Source organism: Anas platyrhynchos, chromosome 3, assembly GCF_047663525.1.
Source record: "Anas platyrhynchos isolate ZD024472 breed Pekin duck chromosome 3, IASCAAS_PekinDuck_T2T, whole genome shotgun sequence".
NCBI lineage: Eukaryota > Metazoa > Chordata > Aves > Anseriformes > Anatidae > Anas > Anas platyrhynchos.
In genome coordinates, this window is record NC_092589.1 from 87198906 (window position 1) to 87206305 (window position 7400).

The 7400-nt window shown below is 40.7% G+C and overlaps 1 long non-coding RNA gene across 1 annotated transcript; it reads right to left on the reverse strand.

Moving 5' to 3' along the window:
• Positions 1–1249: 1249 nt before the first annotated feature.
• LOC106016558 (uncharacterized) lies at positions 1250–6577 on the reverse strand. The gene is made up of 3 exons (XR_001189370.5): positions 6467–6577; positions 4731–4821; positions 1250–2525 (listed from the first exon to the last, which is right to left on the reverse strand). It is a non-coding gene; the product is annotated as an uncharacterized lncRNA (long non-coding RNA).
• Positions 6578–7400: the final 823 nt, after the last annotated feature.

Here is a 7400-nt window from a genome sequence, read left to right on the forward strand (position 1 = left end):
CCTTCTCTTCTCCAGTCTGAACAACCCCAGCTCTCTCAACATTTCTTCATAGGAAAAGTTCTCTTGCCCTCTAACCATCTTCATGACCATTCTTTTCGGTGACATCTTTTCATGACATATTTTTGGTTTTGGGGGTCCTAAAACTGAATGCAGTACTCCAGCTGTGTCTCACAAGGGCAGAACAGAGAGGGAGAATCACCTTCCTTGACCTGCTGGCCACACTTTTTTTTTTTATGCAACCCAGGATACAGTTGGTTTTCTGGGCTGCAAACACACATTGCTAGCTCATGTACAATTTTTCATCAACCAGCACCCCAAGTCCTTCTCCTCAGGGCTGCTCTCAATCCATTCATACCTCAACTGTACTGATGTTTGAGATTGCTCTGACCCTGGTGCAGCACTTTGCAGTTGGTGTTCTCGAACATCATGAGGTTCCCATGAATCATTGGGATTAGAAATTAGAGAGCGATTGATTCACTTAGACCTCCAGATAACAGGAGCCCCTCATGGTTCAGACTTTAACCAAGGGTTCAGAGATAAGGACAAAGGGACAAGATGAGAAATGTTAAACATACAAGACCTCAAGATAACAGGAGCCCCTCAGACACCAAGAACCAGATCAAACCAACCTTATGGCTCAGATTGTGACCAAGGCCTCACAGAGCATGCAGAAAGAGATGAGGTGAACAGTTCAACCCTGATGAAGACACCTTACTTCATCCCCACAACCCTCAATGCCCACTACCACAAGGCACTGAGCAAGTGCAGACAAGAGGAATTTATGGAAATGACTTATTGTAGCTAATTTTAATACTGAGCAGGAACAGGTCGTGCATATGTATAGGCGTATTGGGAAACCTCATGCATATGTAACTCTTTACTGCATATAACCAGGGCAAGTTGCCACGTTAGGTGTGCATGACTTTGGTGGGACTACCCCTGTGCTGCCCAGCGCTGAATAAACATACCTACTTTACAATCTTACTGACTGTGGAGTCAGCTTTCCGCAAGTCACCCATGGGCCCAATACTTGAGCCTGTCAAAGTCCCTCTGGATGGCATCCCTTCCTTCTATTATGTCAGCTGCAGCACTCAGCTTAGTGTCATCTGCAAACTTGCTGAGGGGCACACAATTTCACTGTCTCTCATTAATAAAGATATTAAACAGTACTAGTCCCAGGACAGGGTGCACCCTTCAAATCCATACCTCTCCCATCATGGAGATGACATCAGGATGTCATGTGGGACCCTGTCAAAAGCCTTACAGGAGTCCAGGTAGATGACATTGGTCAGTCTTCCCTTATCAACTGATGCAGTCTCTCCATCATAAAAGGCCATCAGATTGGTCAGGTACGATTTGACCTTTGTGAAGCCATGTCTCAGATAACCTTCCTGTTTTCCATATGGCTTAACATAGCTTCCAGAAGGATCTGTTCCATGATCTTCCCAGGCACAGAGGTGAGGGTGACTGGTCTGTAATTCCCAGGGCCTTTCCTTTTTTTTTTTTTCCCAGTCATGAGGGACTTCACCTAACTGCCATAACTTTTCAAATATGATGCAGAATGATCTGGTAACTACATCAGCCAATTCTCTTAGGACTCTGGGATGCATCTCACCAAGTACCATAGACTTATGTATGTTCAAGTTCATCAGGTGGTCTTGGAACTCTTCTTCTCTCACAGTGGGAGAGATTTCCATACTCAATTTCTGCCTTGTGTCTCAGGGACTTGAGAGATGTGTTAGGAGTGATTGCCAGTGAAGACTGAGCCACAAAAAAAAACAAACAAACAAACAAACAAACAAAAAAAACAACGTTGAATTCGTCCTCCTTCTCCGTGTCTGTTTTCACCAGTTCTCTCATCTTGTTTATCAGAGTTGGTATATTCCCTTTAGTATTCATTTTCCAGCTAATGTACCTGTAGAATATTTTATTATTATTTGCATCCCTTGCCAAGTTTAGCTGCAACTGTACCTTGGCTTTCCTGATCCCATCTCTACACATGTGGGTTGAATTTCTATACTCTTTCCAGGCCACATGTATCTGCTTTCACTGCCTATGCATTTCCTTCTCATGCTTCAGTCTGACCATCAGGCCCTTACTTAGCCACGCTGGTTTCCTGCTTTCCCTGCTTCTTGTATGTAATTGTGATGCTTCTTGTAGCTGGAGCAAGAAGTATTCGTCAGCATACTCCCTTTGATAGGGTAGCCCATAGTAAAAACAACCACAAGAATTCATTTGGTCCCTATTTTTTTTTTTTTTATAAACTCTTGACCTGTTCATGGCTATTTTTCAGAGAGCGCTCTTCACAACTAATCTGTTTCTTTACGTAGAGGGTAATCCCTTTGCCCCTTGTTCCTTGCCTGTCTCTTCTAAACAGTTTGTAGCCATTAATTGCAGTGTCCCAGTGATGCAGTTTGTCCCACCACATTTTGGTGATAGTGATTAGGTCATAGTTTTCTAGTTGCACTGTACTTTACAACTCTTCTTGTTTGTTTCCCATACTGCATGTCTTTCCATGTATATACCTGAAGAGAAGCACAGAACAAAAAATCCCAGAAGTGAGACAAATATTTTCCAGTAATTTGAATATACAAATCTCAAATGTATAAAGAAAAAAATTGGAAGTGACCATATGAAAATAAAAACAAGTGACTTTTCATTAGTAAGAATATTTTCATTTTAAAAATAGTAAGGAAATAATGATTTTAGAAGTTTTCTCTTCAGCAAACAAATATGAATAGCTACAGACACAAAAACATAAATAATATGAACAAAAAACTAAGCTTATAAGTTTTAGTCTTTGCTAGCCCACTTCTCAACTGTCAACAAAAGTATATTTCTGTTAATTCAAACATTATAATTAAAAATAGCTTTAAGAAAATGTTTAGTGATATTCCAAATAAAATAAAACTTTCAGTATTGCCATATGTAATAAACAACACATTGCAGCATGAGTCTAAGACAATATACAAAATCATGTTCCAAGTTTATTTTAACCCCATTTTAAGATTTTGTCTTAAAATACTGTTTTCTGTATACTGGCCTTGAGATACACCTCCCTGAAAATTCCCAGTGCTGTCGCTTTCTGTATTGGATTGTTAATTTGCTTATAGCAGCCTGTATGGTGTTATGTGCTAGATATGTGACCAAAGCAGCGTTAACAGCACAGTGATCTTTTAGCTACCACTTAGCAGTGCTTGCACAGCATCAAGACCTTCTCAATTTCTCACTAAGAAACTCAGTTGCTCATGCAAGAGGTAGCCCTGCACAAGGATAGAGGTGCACAGAACACAGCAGAGACAGCTGATCCGAACTGCACAAAGGGATGTTCTTTACCATATAGTGTCATGCTCACTCATTCAGCCCAGGCAATTTTTTTTTTCAGAGGTATCTGTTGCTCAGAGACTGGATGGGAACTGGTTTGCTGGTGGGAGGTAGTGAGTGATTGCTTTTGAATCAGGAGGGTTTTTTTCTGTTCATATTTTCTTCACTTATGAAAACATTTTTATCTCAACACATGATTTTTTTTTCTCACTTTGGCCCTTGTGATTGTGTCCCCCATTCTACTGGGAGGTAGTGAGTGAGTGACTGGGTGGGAGCTTAGCTGCTCTCCAGAGTCAACCTAACAACCCACGCTGTATCTCTAGTGAGGAAGGACTGGTGTCATGTTAGGTCTTTATGAGAACTGCCTATGTCTTCCCAGCAGAGCACATAAGGTTGAACTGACTTGACAGTAAAAGCTGGGGGAGCCTGAGGAATCGGGAGAACCCTGAGAAATTCAGCTCAGTATTTCTTTTTTTATTATTTTTTCCTCTTTTTTCCTTTCCTTTTTTTTTTTTTTTTTTTTTTTTTTATGCCTGCAGGGAAGTGGGCACAGCAAATTTCCTGTTTCTGTTCTCATCTTGACCATCTTCCAAAAATAACCTGTCTTGTATATACCTTCACCCACACCTTTGCAGGGGTAGAAGCAGTAGCCAGACCAGCTTTCTAGAAACAGTTCAGGAATAGATAGATGTAGGCAGCAGACCTTCCAGTCCATTCTTCTGGGGAGCAGCATGTTTTGCCTGGGCTCAGAGGCAGCCACAAACCTTAGGATTATTTCAGTATTTAAAAAAAACAAACGAACAAAAAAATAGGGAGTAATCTTCTACTCCCTTCAGAATACTATTGTACTCAGAGCGAGAAATGACGTCTGCAAACATGGTAACTGAGATTACACCAACACTTCTTGCCAATCAGGGATGTCCTTATTCAGAGAGCATTATCTGTTATGAAAAATGAGCAAACACCAGTCTAATCTTTGTAACCGCATGAGTCCCTGCTGACATGTTACTCATTAGCACCAGACTATCTGGCAATTTTGTGAGCTCTAAAGGTTTTGAAATTGGTTTGAATTTCACATTGGAACAAACCCCATATCTTCTTGGTTTCAAAAATGGCACTCTGTCAAAACCATATTTTTTAGATCAATAATACAAGGTTTTCATTTCAGATCTCTATTCCTAACTGCCATCAGAAGTGACTAGAGCACCCTGGATCTCATAAACCTTTCTATTGCAAAAACTTCCTCAAAATCAATATCTCATTGCACATATATTTTTAGACAGTCCTATATTCTTCTGGACATTCTTAAAGTAATGGAAACTAATCAAAAGTTTTGTTTATTTGAACTGATAGATGAATATTTATCTACACTGTTAATGTTTTAATAAAGTTATTCTGGTACTTACCTGAGTTACTAGTGAAACACTGTTTGGAGGGCTAAGTATGTACTTCTGATTAGCTTATGGGAAAACTGGATGTTGCTAAAGGTTATCCTACCTAGTGAGGCAAAAGAGACATAAACAAGACAATAATTCCTGAAAATTAAAACCAGAACATGGAAATTTCACAGTGGTCTGGAAAGGGGGAAAAACAAGGACCAAACCATTCAGGTGGCTTCATCTAAAATGAACAACAGCTCATAAATCAGAGTAACGTATGACTGACACAAAGAGAGAAGAGCTAAAGTAATTCAAGCACCGCCTTTCCAGTGTAACATTTGCTGGGATGAGCAAGTGATTGCAAAAACCAGCAACTGACAAATTAGTTCTAGAGACAAGAGCAATTCACAAAAACTAAAAGAGTTCAAAGGCAGAGCTTCAAATGAGATTACTGGAGCAAGTAGGGTAATGACGTTCAGCAACGTCGTATGTGGTTATATTCCTGGTGTTTGTAGTAGCAGACTTTGACCAAACAGGCATATCTATATACAGTAACAGGAACATTTATTGTAATTTTTATATCACCACCTACAGATGATAGTCTGTATATTTATAATGAGATTCTCCAGCCCTTGCTGTTCTCTTTTTCATCCTCCCACTTCTTTTATTCAAGTAAGAAGAGAGAGACAGGCTAAAAGATACACGAAAAAGATCAGAAGTGTTTCAAGAATGCAAGAATTTAAAAGTACCTCTTGTGCATTTAGTAAATGTGACTGACGGGCTTTTCATGAATTAAGCCACTGTGTTTTTAATGCCAAGCTGCTCAGGTAGAACTTGCAGACACAGGTGACCACAGATTCCTAACAAACATTCACCTGTCCCCTCTCTTCATAGCACAGGGCCCAGTTGATAAAGCCACCTTCAGAGTGAGAAGTACCTATTCACATTCAGACAAATAACAGTATGGCTGAGGTTGGATGGACCTCTGAAGATCACCTAGTCTAACCTCCCTACTGAGCAGGATCACCTGGAGCACATTGCACAGGATGACATCCAGGTGGGTTTTGGATATCTCCAGAGAAGGAGACTTCACAGCCTCTCTGGGCAACCTGTCCCAGTGCTCTGTCACCTTCACAGTAAAGAAGTGCCCTCTCATATTCAGACAGAACCTCCTGGGCTTCAGTTTGTGCCCGTTACCTCTTGCTCTGTTGCTGGGCAAAACTGAAGAGAGACTGGCTCCATCCTCTTGACATGCTCCCCTCAAGTATTTATACACACTGATGAGATCTCCTTTCAGTCTTCTCTTTTCCAGCGTAAACAGGCCCAGCTTTATCAGCCTGTCCTCATACCAAAGGTTCTCCGATCCTCTTATCAACTTCATAGCCCTCCCCTGAACTCGCTCCAGCAGTTCACAAGTAATTGTGAATGATGTCCAATTAGCAGTTATAAGTCTGGTTGCATTCAGAGTACTGAACTATCACGATTACAGATTAACAAATAACTTAATACATCCTCAATCTAGTCACGTTCTATGAAATACCATGGCCGCACTTACAGTTTGGTCATGTTCAATAAGAACTAGCACAGCTAGATTTAATGAGTAGTGCAATTTATTAAAGCAACAGGTGCACAGGTTCTTTGGAATGACAGTGATAAATTCACTGTCTTCAAAGCACATGCAAATACTAAAAGTATGAGTAACTCAGCCTGGCTATAAATGCATTAAAAGGTATAAAGCAACACTATAGAGATTTCTAAGTTACCTGGGGAGGCACTCAGCATAACCAAGTGTTCAAATGTTACCCAAAGGTGGGGAAGAGAGGCTCATCCTGTCAACTGATCCCAGAAGTCAGAAGGTATCCTTTGTGAGGGTATCTTCCCTGACATCCCCTCTCTTAAGCCAATTTATATCATTTTTTGTCTTTTAGGTGGAGCTTGAGTGACTCTAGTCGTGCATATCTTGGTTACGATTGGTGCAAGTTTTCTTTGCTTTTGTTTAAAGGTATAGACTCAGAAATTCAGAGTGCATGCTCAGTGAGAGGTGATTGCACTTTGGAGGTGGGTAGCTTTTGGGATGGAGGTGTGTTTTGCTATTATAATGATATTATAACGAGCAAAGTTTACTAAAGTACAGCATTTTGTCAAAAACATGAGAGGCTATTGGCGCAGTGTAGCCAATGTGTAGCTTATTATATCAGTTTCAGTGTGCACGAGAACAATCAAGTTCCCATCTTATCACAGAACCTAGCCACGGTGTCTCCACTCTGTATTTTTCCTCTTAGAGTCAGCACACCAAGTTTCCACAGTGTGATTAACTCCTAAGGTTGGATGCCTAGGGAACATTTACACAGTGCAGCTAAACTCCACCCTGGAAGCTTCTTCAATGATGTACCTTTTCTTTAAAATGTGAATATCAGTTTAATTTCCAAGTTACCTCAGGCAATTATTCCACACCACTCCTCTCAGCGTTGTGTCATCAGCAAATATGACATATTTCAGTATTTCAGTATAATGCCTTCTTGGTCCCTTGAAAAGTGACCTCAGCCATCACCTAACTCCAAACCAATGTAAGGTATGAGCCATTCCCCTAGCTGGCTAAGAAAGGAAGTCTGGGGAAGGAAGATGATGAGGAGAGCTGTAGTGTGCACTGGTAAATCCTGTGCTGTGGGCAGATAGGGCACAGGACTGTGGGGAGCA